Source organism: Scyliorhinus torazame, chromosome 7, assembly GCF_047496885.1.
Source record: "Scyliorhinus torazame isolate Kashiwa2021f chromosome 7, sScyTor2.1, whole genome shotgun sequence".
Taxonomy (NCBI): domain Eukaryota; kingdom Metazoa; phylum Chordata; class Chondrichthyes; order Carcharhiniformes; family Scyliorhinidae; genus Scyliorhinus; species Scyliorhinus torazame.
This window is the reverse complement of record NC_092713.1, coordinates 258,247,832-258,270,008: the sequence shown is the minus strand read 5'-3', so window position 1 is coordinate 258,270,008 and position 22,177 is coordinate 258,247,832.

Here is a 22,177-nt window from a genome sequence, read left to right as displayed (position 1 = left end):
CAGTACAGAGCAGCGACCGGATGGAGTGAAGGGCCACCGGGAGGACTTCCTGCCAGCGGGAGACTGGGAGATTCCTAGACCATAGGGCCAGCAGGACGGTCTTCCAGACCGCTCCGTTCTCCCTCTCTACCTGCCCTTTTCCCCGGGGGTTGGAACTGGTCGTCCTGCTCGAGGCGATGCCCTTGCTGAGCAGGAATTGACGCAGTTCGTCGCTCATAAAGGAGGACCCCCTATCACTGTGAATGTATGCGGGGAAACCGAACAGTGTAAAGATACCATGGAGGGCCTTGATGACGGTGGTTGTGGTCATGTCCGGGCAGGGGATGGCGAATGGGAACCGGGAGTACTCGTCAATCACGTTCAGGAAGTGCGTGTTGCGGTCGGTGGAGGGGAGGGGGCCTTTGAAGTCCATGCTGAGGCGTTCAAAGGGACGGAAAGCCTTTATCAGGTGCGCCCTCTCTGGCCGGTAGAAGTGCGGTTTGCACTCCGTGCAGATTTGGCAGTCCCTGGTGACTGTCCTGACCTCCTCGATGGAGTAGGGCAGGTTGCAGGTCTTGATAAAATGAAAGAAACGAGTGACCCCCAGGTGGCAGAGGTCCTCGTGGAGGGATCGGAGGCGGTCCACTTGTGCGGTGGCACAAGTGCCGCGGGACAGGGCATCAGGAGGCTCGTTCAGCTTCCCGGGACGGTACAATATCTCGTAATTGTAGGTGGAGAGTTCTATCCTCCACCGCAAGATCTTGTCGTTCTTCATCTTGCCCCGCTGTGCATTATCGAACATGAAGGCAACCGACCGTTTGTCCGTGTGGAGAGTGAATCTCCTGCCGGCCAGGTAATGCCTCCAGGGTCGCACAGCTTCTATTCTGGCCTGGGCCTCCTTTTCGACCGAGGAGTGGTGAATTTCGGAAGCATGGAGAGTGCGAGAGAAGAAAGCCACGGGCCTGCCCGCTTGGTTGAGGGTGGCTGGCAGAGCTACGTCGGACGCATCGCTCTTGACCTGGAAGGGGAGGGACTCGTCGATGGCGCGCATCGTGGCTTTTGCAATGTCTGCTTTGATGCAGCAGAAGGCCTAGCGGGCCTCCGTCGACAGGGGGATGGTTGTGGACTGCATCAGGGGTCGAGCCTTGTCTGCATAGTTGGGGAGTCTGCGTAGTTGGGGACCCACTGTGCATAATAGCTTAAGAGGCCAAGGCAGCGCTTTAGGGCCTTGGAGCAGTGAGGGAGGGGGAACTCCATGAGGGGGCGCATGCATTCAGGGTCGGGGCCTATAACTCCACTTCGCACTACGTAGCCTAGAATGGCTAGACGGTCGGTGCTAAACACGCATTTATCCTTATTGTAGGTCAGATTAACGATATTCGCGGTCTGGAGAAATTTTAGGAGGTTGGTGTCGTGGTCCTGTTGGTCATGGCCGCAGATGGTGACGTTATCAAGATACGGGAACATTGCGCGTAAGCCGTACCGGTCAACCATTCGGTTCATCTCACGTTGGAAGACCGAGACCCCGTTCGTGACACCGAAGGGAACCCTTAAAAAGTGATAGAACCGCCCATCTGCCTCGAAGGCAGTGTACTGGCGGTCACCATTACGGAGGGGTAGCTGGTGGTAGGCAGACTTGAGATCCACCGTGGAGAAAACCTTGTATTGTGCAATCCTGTTCACCAGGTCGGCTATACGGGGGAGAGGGTACGCATCCAGCTGCGTAAACCTGTTGATGATCTGGCTGTAGTCAATGACCATCCTATGTTTCTCCCCGGTCTTTACCACCACTACTTGAGCCCTCCAGGGGCTGTTGCTTGCTTCGATTACCCCTTCCCTCAGCAGCCTTTGGACCTCCGACCTGATAGAGGTCCGGTCCTGGGTTCTGTACCGTCTGCTCCTGGTGGCGACGGGTTTGCAATCCGGGGTGAGGTTCGCAAACAGGGAAGGCGGGTCGACCTTAAGGGTCGCGAGGCCGCAGACAGTAAGTGGGGGTATAGGGCCGCCAAATTTAAAAGTCAGGCTTTGCAAATGGCACTGGAAATCCAGCCCAAGGAGGGTGGCTGCGCAGAGGTGCGGCAGGACGTACAGGCGGAACTTGTTGAATTTTATGCCTTGGACAGTGAGGTTCGCTAGGCAGAACCCCTTTATCTCCACCGCGTGTGACCCGGAGGCCAGGGAGATCCTCTGATTTACGGGATGGGTGACAAGAGAACAGCGCCTTACCATGTCGGGGTGAACAAAGCTTTCCGTGCTCCCAGAGTCGATCAAGCACGACGTCACGTGGCCGTTGATGGAGATCGTCGTTGTAGCTTTCGCAAGCGTCCGGGGCCAACTCTGGTCCAGAGTCACCGAGGCCAGCTGCAGTAATGGAGAGTTCTGGTCGGGCAGCGTGTAGTCGGCTGTGCTGGGGGCCCCATCCAAGATGGCGTCAGCCATGGGTCGCACATGGAGTCCGGGGATGAAGGAGATGGCAGCGGCGAGGGACAAAATGGCGGTGCCCATCCGTCCAGCGTGGTGGCCGGGGGGCAAAATGGGCGCGCCCACGGGTCACACGCGGCCTGAGGGTAGGGGGGTGGCGGTGGGCGCTGGACGGCCGGGGCCTGAAAAGGGGGCTGCCGATAGTTGCTGGAGACCGCGGCCACGGCGCGGGCCTGGCAGACCCCCACATAGTGGCCTTTCATGCCGCACCCTTTGCAGGTGGCGGTGGCGGGCCGGGCAGCGCGGGCGGGGATGATTCGCCTGCCCGCAGAAGAAACAGCGTTGTCCGGCAGCGGTAGCGGGCCGTCTCGCATGCAGGCTTGCGGGGTCAGAGTGAAGGTTTGAGAGGCTGCCACAACGGGGTGCCACGCAGCCCAGGGGGCCGTCGCGCGTCCGGGAGCTAAAGCCAGCGTGTTGTTATACGCAACGTCCATGGACCCCACCAGGGCTCGTGCCTCAGTAAGTCCCAGAGTGTCCATTTCTAGGAGCCTTCGGCGGGTATTGGGGGAAGTCATAGCTGCCACGAAAACATCCCTGATCAAAAGTTCCGTGTGCTCATTCCCCGAAACTGGCGGGCTGCCACAGTTTCGGCCCAGCACCAGCAGCGCCCGGTAGAAGTCTTCCAACATTTCTTCGGGGCTTTGCCTCCTAGTTGCCAGCAGGTGACAGGCATAGACCTTGTTCACAGGGTGGATCTAGCGTCCTTCTAGCAGCTCGATTGCTGCAGCATAATTCTCCGCCTCCTCGATCAGAGGGTAGATCCCAGGGCTGACCCGCGAGTGTAGAAGGTGCATCTTTTGTCTTTCCGTGGGGGTGTCGGCAGCCGTGTCCAGGTAGCCCTTAAAACATGCCAGCCAATGTTTGAAGATAGCAGCAGAGTTGTCCGCGTGGGGGCTGAGCTGAAGGCACTCCGGTTTGATACGGAGATCCATCCTTTCAACTGAAGTTGTAGCAGATTAAATTGATGCGCAATCAATTACTCTCAAGACAAGGTGAGTCATAACTAATAGGCTTTAATCTGCTAGAACTGTTCCCCAGCAGCTTCGATACAGAAAGTGAAGGCTGCTGGGACGGCATTGGTTCTTATACCCTGCCTCTCAGGGCGGAGCTATGTACATCAGCCAATGGTAGACTCCTGGGTCTAGCCAATGGTCATCCACCTCTCAGGTACCGCAATACCTGGTATTACCACAAAGTGTGCGCGCTTACCCAGGCTCAAAAATCACAGTAGCCTCGGGCCTCCAGCAGGATAGTCTGCGCATGGTACAGTTTCAATGCAGCCACACATCCTTGTGATGCAGCAGCTACGGGATGTGCAGGTTAGGTGGATTGGCCATGATAAATTGCCCTTAGTGTTGGGTGGGGTTACTGGGTTATGGCGATAGGGTGGAGGTGTTGACCTTGGGTAGGGTGCTCTTTCCAAGAGCCGGTGCAGACTCGATGGGCCTCCTTCTGCACTGTAAATTCTATGAAAAAAAAATTCTATGAATGCCCATTGAGGTCGAGCATTTAAATTGCAGGTTTATAGAGTCGTGGAATTTACAGCCCATTGAGTCCGCACCGGCTCTTGGAAAGAGCACCCTACTTAAACTCACACCTCCGGCCTATCCCCGTTAACGCCACCTAACCTTTCTGGTCACTAAGGGGCAATTTAGCATGGCCATTCCACCTAACCGTCACAGCTTTGGACTGTGGGAGGAAACCGGAGCACCTGAAAGAAACCCACGCAGACACGGGGAGAACGTGCAGACTCCGCTCAGGCAGTGACCCAGCCGGGGAATCAAACCTGGGACCCTGGAACTGTGAAGTAACAGTGCTAACCACTGTGCTTGAAGACAACAAGCAATACAAATGTTTTAACAGTATGTAGAAGATTTTGAAACATTTTTTTTCCGCTCTTTCTTTCATACAGGCATTGCTGTTGTTTTGGTTCTTTCAAAGTAACTTCTAATTTGTTTTATGAAAGGTGACTATTATTTATAAGTGAACATAGATTTTGTTATTTGTTTTAAATTTGTGAAACTATTTAAATCTGCACTATATTATTATATAACTTTACGTGCGGCATGCTTAAAGTGTTCGTATGTTTTAATTTAGATTATGGTCATAAGATTTTAAAACGCGCCCCAGGGCTTTTTGCTGTCCTGATACTTTTTTGACTTGTGTTTATAGTGCAGAAGAAAGCCATTCGGCCCATCAAGTCTGCACAGACTCTCCGAAAGAGCACCCTACAAAGGCCCATGCCCCCGCCCCCATCCCCGTAACCTTTGGTCACTAAGGGGCAATCGACCTACCTGCACATCTTTCGACTGTGGGAGGAAACTGAAGCACCGGGAGGAAACCCACATGCAGTCACGGGGAGAATCTGCAACCTCCACATAGTCACCCAAGGTCTGAATTGAACACGAGTCCCTGGTGTTGTGAGGCAGCAGTGCTAACCAGTGTTCCTCATGTTATTTTTCTGCCTTGCTTACATCAATTGTATTATTCTTTTATAATTATCTCATAATTAAATGCTGTGTTTTGATGTTTCAATAAGATATTTGCTGAAACAGAGCTGAGGAGGAATTTCTTCAGCCAGAGGGTGGTGAATCTGTGGAACTCTTTGCCGTAGAAGGCTGTGGAGGCCAAATCACTGAGTGTCTTTAAGACAGAGATAGTTAGGTTCTTGATTAATAAGGGGATCAGGGGTTATGGGGAGAAGGCAGGAGAATGGGGATGAGAAAAATATCAGCCATGATTGAATGGCGGAGCAGACTCAATGGGCCGAGTGGCCTAATTCTGCTCCTATGGTCTAAGCTTGTAAAGTTTAATGGAAAACATTTATTAACAAAAATAATTTTTTAACTACCAAACTTTGAAACCAGGTAACAGTTAACTTGTTGAACAATGGCATAAAACTACTTCAACTTTTGCAAATTTTGTGCAATAAAATATATTTTCTCACTTAAAGGCAACGGTCAATAAAATATACTTTTCCACATAAACACCGTAGTTCTGTCTATTTGTAAAAGGGAGGGAAAGGAAGAGGGGGGAAAGGGAAGGAAAGAGTGAAGTGGAGAGTTTTGACATATCGATTATTAATTTTACAAGCTCAGTGTCCAAACGTAGCAGCTGCCAGGCAATTTTGAATGGGCCTTTCGTCACCTCGAGTCTGGGCTTGCACACCTGCACCAGGAAGTATGCCTGCATCAGACTCCATATTACCTTCCTCCAGCACATCCATTTCTGGTGGCAATACATCTTCTTGGTGAATGCTCAGTCCACATTGAATGGCAAAGTTAGGCAATGCACAACACACGACAACAACCTTTGAGACTGTCTCTGGTGCATACTGTAATGTGCTCCCTGACCTGTCCAGACATCAAAAACACGATTTCAAAACCCCAATTATCCTCGCCACTACCTGACATGTTGCTACATGCACACCGCTGTATCAGTCCTGTGCTTTATGTTGGTCCTCCGGAATGGTGTCATAAGCCATGGCCTCAATGTTCCCTTATCAGCCAGTAACCATTTTTAAAATTCATGGTGATGTTGTCACGGACCAGCGTAACAGTGAGCTTTCAAGGACAAATGAGACATGGGCACTTCCCCTGTTGTTTGCATTTATAGTTAGGAGCCTCATTTGTGCATCACACACTATCATCACATTTAAAGAATGGAATCATTTCCTGTTGATGAATGAAACGGTGTCATTCTTGGTGCCTTCAATGCAAAATGTGTTCCATCGACAGCCCCGATTACCTTTGGGAAACTAGTAATCCTGTAGAATGTGATGGACGTCTCCTTCATTTTCACAGGGGATGTGTCAAAAATAATAAACTCCGAAGCCTTATGATAAATTGCACTCATTACCTGGTGAATGCAGGTCCTGGCAGCATTCTGTGAAATGTTACAAATGTCATTAATGCCATGTTGAAAGGACCCAGATGCAAAAAATTCAACACTGTTGTTAGTTTCATTTCCACTGTTAAGGCAGTGAGGCAGTTAAAGTTCAGCTTCAGATCGTCCTTCAACATTTAACAAAGGCGTCCCATTGCTTCCTTCTGAAGCGCTGTCTCCTGGCACACATCTTCTCTGACATCATTTTGTATGGTGTCCTTTGCCTGTATACTCTTAGTGGTGGCTAATTGATTTGCTGCCTCGCCAGGTGGAGATGTAGCCAGGCTCCTCTCTCAAGATCTTTGTGCCTACGCCAAAGCCTCAAAAGAAGTTCAAGGATTTTAAGGTGCCAAACTTAGGGGGCGATTCTCCAAAATGGAGACCAAGTGTTCGCGCTACCGTGAACGCTGTCGCATTTCACGATGGCGCGAAACGGGCCCAGGTACAACCGATTCTGTCCCCCACAGGGGGCCAGCACGGCGCTGGAGCGGTTCGTGCCGTTCCAGCCTCCCTACCCGGCGCCAAATGGGCGCCGCGCCAACCCGCGCATGCGCAGGGGACTTCAGCGCGCCGGCCCCGACTCAGCATGGCGGCAGTGTTCAGGGGCCGGCCGTGAAACAAAGTAGGCCCGGGGTGGGGAGAGGCCGGCACGCCGATCGGTGGGCCCCGATCGCAGGCCAGACCCCATTGGAGGCCCCCCCTGGTGAAGGATCGCTTTTCCCCACCCCACAGGCTGCCCCCCCCGACCCTTCGCGCAGAGTTCCCGCCGGCAGCGATCAGGGGTGAACGGCGCGGCGGGATTCTGTCGTATCCGCGCGTCCGCTCGGCTCATCCGGGCTGGAGAATCGGCGCAGTGGCCCGCGGCCGGCGCTGCGTCAAATGCGCCGGCGCAAATTGCGCCGATTCTCCGCACCTCGGAGAATCGCGCGCCGGCGACGTGGCGCGGTTGCGGCGATTCTCCGGCCCGGCGCGGGGCTCAGAGAATCGGCCCCTATTAGTGTGGATGCCCCAGCAGAGGTGAAGCATGACTTTGAATCTGCACTGGATTCTGTAATGCCTGTCAGAGATAGTTCACATTCGCTTACAGGAGGCTTGCATACGTCAACTAAGGCATTAAACTCTGTCAAAGCATTTGAAGTAGTCACTGAGGCTTGAAAGGGTGAACATTACATCAGGGAGACTCTTGAACAACACAGCTTAAAATACATTGCAAAATCCAAATGTACTTTAGCTCTGAATCCTGGGAGGACAGGCGTGCTAACATTAGTGTCCTTCAAGGAGTCAATAGCACCAATATCAAAGCCATAATCATCCAAAACAAACTCCGCTCTGTGGCCCTTATGCTTAGGATGTCAGAGTCCCGACTGCCAAAGCAAATCTTTTTCACCCAGCTCAAGGAAGGATCCCGAACATGAGGAGGACAAAGGAAGCTCTTCAAAGACACCATGAAGGCTCACCTCAAGAAATGGAACATAGCTGTCAATGCCTGGGAGACTCGTCACAGAATACTACAGTGCAGAAGAGGCCCTTAGGCCCATCGAGTGTGTACCGACCCATGAAAGACTCTGACCTGTCCACCTATTCCCAGTTGTCAGCACTTGGCCCATAGCCAAATTCTCATCCAGGTACCTTTTAAAGAATGTGAGGCATCCCGCCTCTACCACCCTCCCAGGCAGTGCATTCCAGACTGTCACCTCTCTCTGGGTAAAACAGTTTTTCCTCAAATCCCCCAAAGCTCCAACCTCACTTTGAACTTGAGTCTCTTTGTAATTGACCCTTCAACCAAGGGGAACAACTGCTCCCAATCCACCCTGCCCATGCCCCTCAATCTTCTACACCTCAATCTTCTCCGCTCCAGAGAAAAAACCCAAGTCTATCCAACCTCTCTTCATAAATTAAATGTTCCATCCCAGGCAACATTCTGGAGAATCTTCTCTGCACCCTCTCCAGTGCAATCACATCCTTCCTATAATGTGGTGACCAGAATTGCATACAGTACTCCAGCTTTGGCCTCATCAAAGTTCTATACATCTCCATCATGACCTCCCTGCTTTTGTCATCTATGCCTCGATTGATAAAGACAAGTGTCCCATATGCCTTTTTCACCACCCTGTTAATTTGTCCTTCTGCCGTCAGAGATCATTGGGCAAACACATCAAGGTCCCTTTGTTCTTCGGAACTTCCCAGTGTCAGACCTTTCACAGTATACTTCCTTGTCAAATTACTCCTCCCAAAGGTTATCATCTCACACGTTTCAGGGTTAAATTCCATCTGCCACTTATCGGCCCATTTGACCATCCCGTCTATATCTTCCTGTAACCCAAGACACTCAACCTCACTGTTAACCACCCGTCCAGAAGAGACCTACTTGGAGAAACTTCCTGATTGAAGGGACACAGTTCTTCGAGAACCCCCGACAGTAAGAGGAGGCCTGGAAACGGAGCCTGAGAAAGGAAACCCGTGACCTAGAGTCCAAGGACCAATCCCACCTTTTGGAAACTCCTGCCAGATGACTAATTGAAGATGTGACTCTATGATTGGGCTCATCAGCCACACAAAGACCCACAGAATCCGTGACCAGTAAACCACTCCTATCCCCCATCTATTATCTTCACTGTGCCTCCAGTTATCCTGGAACTTCCCCTCCCTCACCCTAGACCCCATCCCCACTTTAATCCTGGCCAATCACCAGATCTGTGTGAAAATTCTTATCCCCTTGAACAACCCACCTGATGAGAATCACTCCTGCCAGCCCCACACCCTCAGATTCCCAGCCTATCATATCCCACAGCCTCCTCTCACAGTCACAGTACCTTTTGCCTCCAACACACTCGGTTTGCCCCCCTTCTGGGATTTCAGCATTGACAGAACTGACCCCTCCCTCTGAACAACAGCACCTCTATCCACAACCTTTCTGGTCCCCATCCCACCTCAAGCATTCCTGCCGTGCCCCACCCCCTGAAGCCTTCCTGATTTCCCCACCACCTGCTTCCTTAAGTCTTCTTTATCCCCTCAAACCTTCCTTGTCCATCCTCCCCCCTGCCCCCCACCTAAATCCTTCCAGTCTCCCCACTCAAGGCTTCTTAATAGCCCCTCCCATCCCTTTCGACACCCCCTCCCATCCCTTCCAACACTCACACCACCAGACCCCCCCCCCCCCCCCGCCCACACACACAATCTGGTTGACTTCTCGGTGCACACCATACCTGGGGTTATGTGGTCCTCTGGAGCTCCAGGCCATAGTTTCTCAGGTAAGTATCCCACCATGTGCATGTCAGGTATATCTGGACATGAATCGGTTTAATGACAATTCCTACAGGCTGCACAGAAGAGGGGGAAACAATTCCGCTCTGCTGCTGTTTTAATTAGCATTCATGACATGCAGATTTGGTTTCAGACAACTTTCATTGCCTCTCTTGGATATTTGGATCATTTCAAAGTGCTAGTACTGGCTATAAAGAAATTCTGATACTCGGGACCACAAATTCCCACTGTCATTTCTTGTCATTGGGAATCTGATTTTTTCATCCTGCCATATGGTCCTTCTCCGCCCTCCATGAATCTTACTGCTGGTGCGAGAGGAATATTCCACCCAATGAATCTGAAGACTACATTTGCCTCAACTGCAACAGGCATTGCTGTGCTACATGTGGGCATTTGTGGTAGTTCCAGGTGACAAAGGTGACACAAATCTGTGATAGACTTCCTGGGGAATCACAGGTCCCTCCCAAACACCTCTCATAGAACTGCAGGTAAGTTGTCCTGGCTCTGTATACTGTGCAGGGAGCGTAAAGATGCTTGCAAGCATGTTTCTTTCTATTTTCAATCCTTGTAGCCACAGCTCTGTTGGTGCATTCCACTTGCTGCAGATCCTCCTGCAGAATGACATTGCCAGAAGGTCCCCATGTAGCAAAAAAATGCATTGCTATTACTAGCTCAGAATTTCTTTATAGCTAGGACTAGCAATTTGAAATGATCCAAGTATCCAAGAGAGGCAATGCAATAGAAACAACAAGAGAACCTCTTTAAATACCACTGAAAACTGCTTCCCCTCGACCTGCACATGTGGGTGGTTTGGTGTTGTGGAAGGTGAGGGGGTTTGGTGGTGTGGAAGGTGAGGGTGTATGGGATGGTGATGTCCGTCCCCCTGGCCAGCGCCCCCCCCCTCCCAGTCGGTGAAGCGTGTCTCGATGAGGGCATCCCATGCGCTCTGGCCCTGGCGATGGCGTTGTGCGGCCTCCCATGCCTGGCCAGGCCTCATGTCCCGCTCATTGCCCCCCTCCCCATAATCCTCCTCATCTGACAAGGCCTGCCCTTCCTCCTCATCCTCCTCCAGCACATCGCCCCTCTGCTGCGCGATGTTGTGGAGGATGCAGCAGACCACCACGATGCGGCCGACCCTCCTAGCCTCGTACTGGAGGGCACCTCCGGAGCGGTCCAGGCACCTGAAGCACATCTTCAGGACCCCGAAGTACAGCTTGACCACACCCCTAGTCTCTGTATGGGCGTCATTGTAGCTGGTCTGTGGCCTCCGTATAGGCATCATCAGCCACGACTGCAACGGGTAACTCCTGTCACCCAGCAGCCAGCCCCGCAGCCGGAGGGAGTGTCCCTCGAACATGTCGGGGATCACCGAGTGCGCCAGTATGAACAAGTTATGTACACCACCCGGGTATCGGGCACAGACGTGCATAATGCGCATCTGATGATCGCAGACCAGCTGTATGTTCATGGAGTGGTACCCCTTTCGGTTTGTGAGCAGCGACCTGTTATCCGCCGGTGGCCGTAGGGGGACATGCATCCCGTCTATCACCCCATGGATCCGGGGCATCCAGTGATGGCAGAGAACCCCAATGCCCGGGCATCCTGATGGGCATGGTCTCCAGGGTACTGGATGTAATACTCCGCCGTGATGGCACCGATGCACTTGTGCGCCGGTGTCTGGGAAATGCCAGACAGGTCACACTCGGCGACTGGAACAACCCCGTTGCATAGAGGTTCAGCGCCACCATCACCTTGATGGCCACCGGGAGCAGGTGTCACCCCCCATAACCCTGCGGTGCCAGGTATGCCATCATCTGGCAGATGTGTCGCACCGTCTCTTGCTCAACCGCAGTCTCCTTCTGCACGCCCGGTCCGGAAGGTCCTCAAGCGACATGCGGCACCGGTACATGCGGGGCCTCACTAGGCGTCTCCTTGGCACCTCCTCCTCCCCCTGTTGGGCAGCCAGCTCTCCAGCCTAAGTGGAATGCCACCTGCACCTCTGCAGCCCGCTCCTGTGCTGCAGCCTCCGCCTCCTCTCTGTGTGGCTCCCGCTCATGCTGCCACAGGGCTGCATGCAGGGCTGCGGCCATCGCCACGGTGGCCAGCATCGCAGGCTGATGACCAAACGCCATTGTTTTCAGCATGGGGTGAAAGGCAAACATGTTCGCATGGCGCATACACCCATGCTCAACCAGGTACCATGGGCTACACAGTGGTCCCGGTTGGCACCGTGGGCCTCACCCACGCATGTCCCGTGTGTCCCCCCCCTGCGCACTCGGCCCCGTCGATGCCCCGGGTCCTGGCGCCCGTCCCTGCTGCCAGGGGCACCCTTGGCTAGCAGCGCCCTCACTGGGGGCTGCCGTCGATCTGGCCCTGAGTGGTCCCCAGGTGGGTGGCTGCCGGTTGGGTGGGTTGTGTGGGCCATCCATAAGCTGTTGTCACTGCGTGCACCCAGGGGCCGGGGTGGGAGGTCGGCAAGATGGCCACCGTAATGACGGTTGATGCCTGGGCACTGTGGTAGTCTGTGTAGAGGTATTACGGGACCTGGTAATGCTGGAACACCATTGGTAGATATTGTATGTTTCCAATTGGTCAAGTTGTATGGTAGCTCCGTCCTGCTAGGCGGGGTATAAGAGCCCGTGCCGCCCCAGCAGCCTTCATTCTGTACCTGAGCTTCTGGGGGAAACATCTAGCTTATTAAAGCTTTCAGTTGGACTACAACCTCGCTTTAGTGGTCATTGATCGTGCATCAATTTAATAAGCTAGATTTAAAAAGGTGGAGCTCCGAATCAAGCTGGAGTGTCTGCAACTCAGCCCCCACGCGGCGAACTCAGCGGCAACCTTCAAGCACTGGCTGGCGTGTTTTAAAGGATATCTCGGAACGGCCGAAAACACGCCAATGGGAGAACAGAAATTGCAAGTCCTGCACGCGAGGGTGAGCCCCGAAATTTACACCCTCATCGAGGACGCGGACGACTTTGATGCAGCAATAGAGCTGCTAAAAGGACATTATATTCGCCTGGTAAACCAGATCTATGCCCGACATCTGCTAGCAATGAGGCGACAAATCCCTGGGGAATCGCTGGAAAAATTCTACCGTGCGCTCCTGGTGTTGGGGAGAAACTGCAGCTGCCCGCAAGTTTCGGCGAGCAACCACACAGAACTTTTGATCCGGGACGGTTTTGTGGCCGGTATGCTGTCCTCCCAAATCCGCCAGCGATGGCTGGAAAAAGACACCCTAGGCTTCAAGGAGGCTTGGGCCCTTGCAGGCTCCCTGGATGTGGCCTCCCGAAAACACCCGCGCTTACGTTCCCGACCGTGCGGCAGCCCCCTGGGCAGCGTGAAACCCCGCCGCAGCCGACACTGAGACATCTCCCATCCCCCCACAAGCTTGTGCTGCAAGGCGGCCTGGCAACCTCGGGGGGCTCCGCTGCTACTTTTGCGGTGAGGCCAAGCACCCCCGGCAGCGCTGCCCGGCCCGCGCATCCACCTGCAAGGGATGCGGTAAAAAGGGCCACTTCATGGTGGTATGCCAGGCCCGTGCGGTCGCCGCTGTCTCCGGAGGCGAATGTGGACCGCCACCACAAACCTCTCCACGGTCCCCGTGCGGCCAGCGGGCGCCGCCACTTTCCTCCTCCAGGGCCACGTGCGGCCCCCGGCGCCGCCATCTTGTCCCGCGGACGCCACGTGTGATGGATGGGCGTCGCCATTTTGTGCACTCCCAGCCATGTGCAACCAATGGGAGCCGCCATCTTGGATGGACTCCCAGGACCCCAGCTCGGCTGACCGCACACCGCCCGAAGAGAACACTCAACTGCAGCGATTAGCCTCGGTGACCCTGGACGACCAGTCCCGGCCTCGAACACTCTCAACTGCTACAACAACAGTACTAATCAATGGGCACGAGACGTCCCGCTTAATCGACTCTGGGAGCACGGAGAGCTTCATACACCCCGACACAGTAAGGCGCTGTTCTCGCCTCGTCCACCCCGTTAATCAAAAAATCTCCCTGGCCTCCGGTTCTCACTCAGTAGAGATAAAGGGGTTTTGTGTAGTAAACCTCACAGTCCAGGGAAGGTAGTTTAAAAATTACCGGCTCTACGTCCTTCATCACCTCTGCGCGGCCACCCTCCTAGGGTTAGACTTCCAGTGCAATCTCCAAAGTCTAACTTTCAAATTCGGCAGCCCTATACCCCCTCTCAATGTCTGCGGCCTCGTGACCATCAAGGTCGATCCGCCTTCCCTGTTTGCGAACTTCACCCCGGATTGCAAACCCGTCGCCACCAGGAGCAGACGGTACAGTGCCCAGGATCGGATCCTGGAGAGCTCAAGTGGAGCTCAAGTAGTGGTGGTGGTAGCCCCTGGCGAGCTCAAGTAGTGGTGGTAAAGACCGGGGAAAAGCATAGGATGGTCATCGACTACAGCCAGACCATCAACAGGTTTACGCAGCTGGATGCGTACCCTCTCCCCCGCATATCCGACCTGGTAAACAGGATTGCGCATTACAAGGTCTTCTCCACGGTGGATCTTAAGTCCGCCTACCACCAGCTCCCCATCCGCACTAGTGACAGCAAGTACACTGCCTACAAGGCAGATGGGCGGCTCTACCACTTCTTAAGGGTTCCCTTCTGTGTCACTAACGGGGTCTCGGTCTTCCAGCGCGAGATGGACCGAATGGTTGACTGGTACGGTTTACGGGCAACGTTCCCGTATCTCGATAATGTCACCATCTGCGGCCACGACCAGCAGGACCACGACACCAACCTCCGAAAATTCCTCCAGACCGCAAAAATCCTTAACCTTACATACAACAAGGATAAATGCGTGTTTAGCACCGACCGCCTAGGCATCCTCGGCTACGTAGTGCGAAATGGAGTTATAGGCCCCAACCCTGAACGCATGCGCCCCCTTATGGAGTTCCCACTTCCTCACTGCTCCAAGGCCCTGAAGCGCTGCCTCGGGTTTTTCTCTTACTATGCCCAGTGGGTCCCCAACTATGCGGACAAGGCCCGTCCCCTGATCCAATCCACAATTTTCCCCCTGTAGATAGAGGCCCGCCAGGCCTTCAGTCGCATCAAAGCAGACATTGCAAAGGCCACGATGCACGCCATCGATGGGTCCCTCCCCTTCCAGGTCGAGAGCGATGCGTCTCACGTAGCTCTGGCAGCCACCCTCAACCAAGCGGGCAGACCCGTGGCCTTCTTCTCACGTACCCTCCATGCTTCCGAAATCCGCCACTCCTCAGTCGAAAAGGAGGCCCAGGCCATAGTAGAAGCTGAGCGACATTGGAGGCATTACCTGGCCAGCAGGAGATTCACTCTCCTCACTGACCAACGGCTGGTTGCTTTCATGTTCGATAATGCATAGTGGGGCAAGATAAAAAATGATAAGATCTTGCGGTGGAGGATCGAACTCTCCACCTATAACTACAAGATCTTGTATCGTCCTGGGAAGCTAAACGAGCCTCCTGATTCCCTGTCCCGCGGCACATGTGCCAACACACAAGTGGACCGCCTCCGAGCCCTCCCCGAGGACCTCTGCCACTCGGGGGTCACTCGCTTCTTCCACTTTATCAAGACCCGCAACCTGCCCTACTCCATCGAGGAGATCAGGACAGCCACCAGGAATTGCCAAATCTGCGCGGAGTGCAAACCGCGCTTCTACAGGCCAGAGAAAGCGCACCTGATAAAGGCTTCCCGTCCCTTTGAACGCCTCAGCATGGACTTCAAAGGCCCCCTCCCCTCCACCGGCCGCAACCCGTACTTCCTGAACATGATTGACGAGTACTCCCGGTTCCCATTCGCCATCCCCTGCCCGGACATGACCGCAACCACCATCATCAAGGCCCTCCATAGCATCTTTGCACTGTTCGGGTTCCCGCTTACATACATAGTGATAGGGGGTCCTCTTTTATGAGCGACGAGCTGCGTCAATTCCTGCTCAGCAAGGGCATAGCCTCGAGCAGGACGACCAGTTACAACCCCCGGGGTAACAGACAGGTAGAGAGGGAGAATGGAACGGTCTGGAAGACCGTCCTACTGGCCCTACGGTCCCGGAATCTCCCAGTCTCCCGCTGGCAGGAAGTCCTCCCGGATGCCCTCCACTCCATCCGGTCACTGCTTTGTACCACGACCAACCAAACATCTCACGAATGTCTCCTTGTCTTCCCCAGGAAATCCTCCTCTGGGACCACGCTCCTGACCTGGCTGGCAGCTCCCGGACCCATCCTGCTCCGAAAAGTTGGACCCGTTGGTCGAGAGGGTCCATCTTCTCCACGCTAACCCCCAGTACGCCTCCGTGGCATACCCCGACGGCCGGCAAGATATGGTCTCCCTACGAGACTTGACGCCCGCCGGATCCTCACGCACACCCCAGCCACCAGTCCCACCCTCCCTCCCACTGGTCCACCTTACAGCTGCCCCTTCCCAGGAGGATCGGTCCATCCGCCGGCCCCGTCTAGGCCCCCCCCACCCACCAACGCACCCCCAGAGACGCTCCCTTCCCAGGTCAACCGTTTTCACCACCAGCGCCGTCTAGGGGTGTTGAAGCTGCCACAGAGATCGAGGCCACGCTCCCGGAGTCACAGATGCCCGAGCCTCCACCGGCGTACCAACAGAGCTTCGACGATCACAGAGGACGACCAGGGCTCCCGATCGACTGATTGCTTCATTTTAAAGTGTATATAGTTAATTGTGAATCTGTAAATAGTACGACAATAAGACAAAAACACTGTACAGAGGTATTACGGTACCTCCATAACTATAATTTCTACCACGTTACCATTTTGTAATATCAAGCCACCACATCCGCCGGACTCTTTTTTAACAGGGGGTGAATGTGGTAGTCTGTGTAGAGGTATTACGGTACTTGGTAATGCTGGAGCACCATTGGTCGATATTGTATGTTTCCTATTGGTCAAGCTGTAAGGTAGCTCCGCCCTGCAAGGCGGGGTATAAGAGCCCGTGCCGCCCCAGCAGCCTTCTTTCTGTACCTGAGCTGCTGGGGGAAACATCTCGCTTATTAAAGCCTTCAGTTGGACTACAACCTCGCTTTAGTGGTCATTGATCATGCATCAGGCACCGCCCCTGTCCTGTGGGGGGGGGCTCCTCTCACCGTCCCCCCTCACCCCCGCCACTGCCAGCAGGGCTGATGTCCGAGCCGGAGGCCTGCAGTCACCCCACTTCCTACCTCCTCTCTCTCACTCAGCAACCAGTATGCCAGATTCACGATGTTTAAAAACACATTAGAAACACGCCTTCGGGAAATCGACCCATCGGAGGCGCTGAATCGCGGAGGCCCCGGAGAATCGGGCGGCAGGCCCTCTAATGATATGCCGACTGTACTTTCAGGCCGCGCGGCGAGTGCCGTGTTTAAGGAATTTTTGGGAGGCTGGAGAATCCTGATTTAGCGTCAAACCGACGTCTACCTCAATTTCGGCGTCGGAAGCTATTCTCCGCCCGATCGCCTTTCTCCGATTTCGCCGTCGGCGAACAAGAATCCAGCCCCTTATCTGTCTTTCCAGAGTGCTTAGGCCTCCAACTTAAATTTACAATTTCTACACCATAGATTGAGGCCACATAAGTTTAGGGCAGATAGCCATAAGATCATAAGACATAGGAGCAGAATTAGGCTATTCGGCCCATCGCGTCCGCTCCACCATTCAATCGTGGCTGATATTTTCTCATCCCCATTATCCTGCCTTCTCCCCATAACCCCTGATCCCTTAATTAATTAAGAATCTATCTATTTCTGTCATAAAGACACACAGTGATTTGGCCTCCACAGCCTTCTGCGGCAATGAATTCCACAGATACACCACACTCTGGCTGAAGAAATTCCTCCTCATCTCAGTTTTAAAGGATCGTCCCTTCAGTCTGAGGCTGTGCCCTCAGGTTCTAGTCTCACCTAGTGGTGGAAACATCCTCTCCACGTCCATTCTATCTAGGCCAGAAACCTCATCAAAGAAGTAAGTTTCCAAGAATGTTTTAAAAATGGAAGGAGGAGTAGAAATTAAGGCAGAGAGGGTTAGGGTTCAATTTCCAACCTTTGCAGTTGAAGGCACTGGAGAAGCGCAGAAAGCTTAAGAGTTGCAAGGCTTGAGATAAGCGACAGAGATAGGGTTGGGCGAGGCTGGGGAATGGTTTGAAAATAAGAATGAGATTTCAAATTGATGGTATGGCTCTGGTTGGGGAAATGATCAACCGATAATTGGTGAAGTTGATATAAAGTTGTACATACACAGAATGTGGCTGCAAAAATCAGGATATTTACACTATTCGAGTCATTTATAAGAGAAGATGGCATTTACCATATTCCTGGAGGAAACTTTTTGTGTGATCTCATTTAATTAATATAAACAATATACAATGAAAAACACAAGTCAGCATTGAGAAATGACACCTTCCCTGAAAAATACTTTATCTACGTCTAAAACTTGGCGGATGCCAGGTAGGGAAAAGATGAGCAAGTGGATGCTTAGTCCACACACAAATTAATTAGAATAATAATTAATTTAAGATTTAAAATGTTTTGAATATGCATGCTGCAGTGTTGCCTTGCTGGAATTATCAGCTTCAATGAAGTTTAATTAATGTACATGAATGCAAGAAGAGTTTTGGTAGTGAGGTAGATATAGCACACTTTGGTTACTAATGGGAAGCAGGAGATTCAGCTGACACTACGAGCTGGCATACTACCGTTCAGAGAAAGGGGAAATTCTAAAAGAAAAACTGCTGTATACGTAGTTGTAATAAGAAAGGAAATGTAATACTCCTTTGCTGGCAAGTTTTGAGGCGGGGTGCATTTCATCACGTGGGAGGGTGTGGGGACCTTACCACCATTCCACCATCACCTGATTAATTCCGGGGCAAGAAGGCTCATAGACGACCTTCTTGCACAGATACCATTTTCAGGTTCCAACTCCGTGGGCTGCAGGAAGTGCAGGCTCTAATTAGGAGGTGGCCAAGTAAGACCCGGCCTTCAGGGTTGCCGGTCAGTTAGCAATATTGGATGGGCAGAGGAGAGAGGTGTTATATTACCTTGTGTAATATATATTACTCATTTGCTTATTTCCAAGATGGTCCTGTATTCGATGTTCATTAATACTCGATGTCTTCAATTGAAAGCAAATACTGTTTATTGAGTCATTATAACTATTGAACTGTGAGTTTGTTCTCTCTTCAGCAAGGCCAATCAGGATCCCAGACGTGACAGGCTCATAGCCTTCACTCTGGCTTCAAGGGGAATGCAGAAACAGTGACTGGTACAAAAGAGGAAACAACGCGGAGAAAGGGAAATTAGGCTGTCAGCACCAGAAAACTTTTTCGCTGACCCGCTCACTCTCAGTGGCAGCAGTCGCCAAGAGGCATGGTTGCCATGGCAGGTCTATGCCTCTGGATCATCGCTGTCATTCTGTTTTCCGCAAATAATGGTCAGATTGCATGCAAATGTCAAGTAGCTAGGATCTCCTGCTATGTACTCACTTCCTGTGAGTTGCTGAGTTATGCTAACTGCGAGGATCTAGTTCTCCTCTGGGGTGATTGGAAGCGCAGGAAAAATTCCTATTGTTTACCTCCTCAAGTTAATTGGCTTCCTGCCAATGCCACCACTCTGAAGCCACCAACAGCAGGAGCACTTCAGGGAGCCAGCCCAAACCCTTTTTTTTGCCCTATACCCAAAGTCACCCAAGCTCCAAATCAGTCCCCAAGGTACAGGGAAAAATCCCCCCATTGTGTGCAAAAGTCTTTTTGTCTGTAATGCTGTTGTTAGCATATCTTCACACCCACATATTGTTCTTTCACCCTTTTGGGAAATAGTGGAAGGATTTGCAAGCTGATTATCAGCCCATGAACCGTGTGAACAACAAGTCTTGGCGTTGGGCTCGAACCCGGAGCTTCAGGCTCGGTGCGGGCACTGCCAAGGATCGGGTCCGGGGGTGCCCTGGCCTTATATGGTGGGGTGAGGAGGAGCTCGAAGACCCCCTAACAGGTAAGTTGGAACCCGGGAGGGCCCGAAGGGTGTCCAGAGACCGGGGCGGCATTTAAAAATGGCGCTCTGATCTCTTCCTATTCTGGCAAGCTCAGTACCGCCTTGCCAAAAAGGATCAGAATCCTGTTTGATAGTGGGGTCGTTCTCGGCGCCCTATGCGCTAAGAGATACCCTGCTCAATGCGCCTAAATCAAGGCTCTGTTTTTTTTTCCCCTTAAATTGCACCCAGGGAACCTGTTTATGTTTTTTTCCCCCTTTTTTCCCCGTTAAATTGCACCGTCGGAACCTGTTTAATTAATTTATAATCAATTCCAAATTGCAGTTTACTTCCTAAAAAAGAGAATATCAGGACAGTGAAAATAAGCCAATTACGATTTATAATTGAAGCAACATTTTTCGATCTTACCATGACTTTTTCATCAGAAGTACCGTGAATTGTATAAACTAATACACTTCTGCCCGTGAAACCACATCAGAGGTGATAAGCTACTGTGCTTCTCAGAGATTGATTCGTTGATTCTTGCACAGCAGTGGTGCAAAGAATTACACAGATCTCAGTCTAAATAGATGTTGTGTCAAAAGTCTCCATAGAATACACTGATATCTGGGAAATGAAATGGAACAGCCAACAGATTTTATCATTTACAATTCCCTTAAGCTAGATATCCATATTGTGAATTCATGTGCTGTCACAGGTCTTTCAGGTAAACATTCAACTTTTGCTATTTTAGCTGCTTGCCACTGAGAAGATTTTATTTAGTTCAGTTACCTTTATCAGTGGTGATACGATGGATACAATTTTAACCCTCTAGGTTTAGCCAGCGAGTTTCTAGGTAGACTAAATGCTTAAAATAGGGAAACCCAACCTATTAATAATAATAGCCTATTGTCACAAGTAGGCTTCAATGAGGTTACTGTGAAAAGCCCCTCGTCGCTGATGTGTTGGGTGCTCTGGATCCGTGGAACACATACAGGCCACCAACACTTAAAATAGTACAACACGATTTTATTAAGCTAGAAACTGTTGAACATACTTTCACTGTGGGTTAACACGATGTTAGATTAAACTGATGACCTATGCCTGTCCTAACCAGTCTATGCACTCAGCACATGGTGAAGATCTGTGCTGTAAGCTGTAAGCTCTGTCCTTCTGAGAGGCTGCATCCCGAATGAGCGGGAACTCTGATGCCCTCTGTCTATATAGTGAGTGTGCTCTAACTGGTGATTGGCTGCAGTGTTGTGTGTGTTGATTGGTCCCGCTGTGTGTCCATCAGTGTGTGTGTCTGCACCATGATATACTGGTGTATATTATGACATCCCCCCTTTTATAAAAAAATATATGTGGCAATAAATAATGTGGTGAGAATGCCCCGAACTCCGTATGGGGTGCGAAGACATATTTACAGGACTACGTACATGAGAACTAAGCTATTTACATGGGAAGGTGCCTGGTGCAGAGAAGCAGTATGCAACAAGAGTAACGAGATCAACACTATATACAAACCAGGCAAACGATCAAACAAAGCAACAAAACAATTCAGAGAGCCCATCAATTCGAAAAGTTCATAAATTAAGTCTCTGAGGTGGGCGACGAGTTCTGGTTGACCGCCTCAAGGGTGGGTTGAGAGCTGCCGGTTCAGAAGCGGGCTGGGCTGCGTCAAAGTCAGGGGGAGGCAGAGTGACAGGGAGCTCTGCATAGTCCGTGGCAGGGTCAGCAGGAGGGCAAGGCGACACTGGAGGATCACATGGTGAGCGTGGAACGAGACGAAAGGCGCGTCGATTGCGGCGCAGAATAGAGCCATCCGGTAGACGAAACAGGAACGAGCGGGGGGCCACCAGCTGAAGGAAAACAGCGGTTGCAGAACAGCCACCATTCAGAAGATGGACGCGGACGTTGTCATCTGGAGCCAGAGCAGGGAGATCAGCTGCACGGGAGTCATGAGCCGCCTTGTGCTGTGCACGAGACAGCTGCATCCGGCGAAGGACCGGAACGTGGTCGATGTCTGGGACATGGATGGACAGCACCGTCGTCCTCAGGGTGCGATTCATGAGTAATTGGGCTGGCGACAGACCAGTGTACAGCGGGGCGGAGCAATAGGCCAGCAAGGCAAGGTAGAAATCAGACCCAGCATCGGCAGCCTTGCATAGGAGCCGTTTGACTATATGTACTCCCTTCTCTGCTTTGCCGTTGGATTGGGGGTACAGGGGACTGGACGTCACATGGGCAAAATTGTACCGCCTGGCAAATTTGGACCATTCTTGGCTGACGATGCAGGGGCCATTGTCCGACATAACCGTGAGCGGGATGCCGTGTCGAGCAAAGGTTTCTTTACATGCACGAATGACTGCAGACGAGGTGAGGTCGTGCAACCGTATCACCTCCGGGTAATTCAAAAAGTAGTCCACGATCAGGACATAGTCTCTACCCAGCGCGTAGAACAGGTCGATGCCCACCTTGGTCCATGGTTACGTGACCAACTCATGGGGCTGCAGGGTCTCACGTGGTTGGGTCGGCTGGAAGTGCTGACAAGTGGGGCAGTTGAGCACTGTGTTGGCTATGTCCTATTTAATGCCGGGCCAG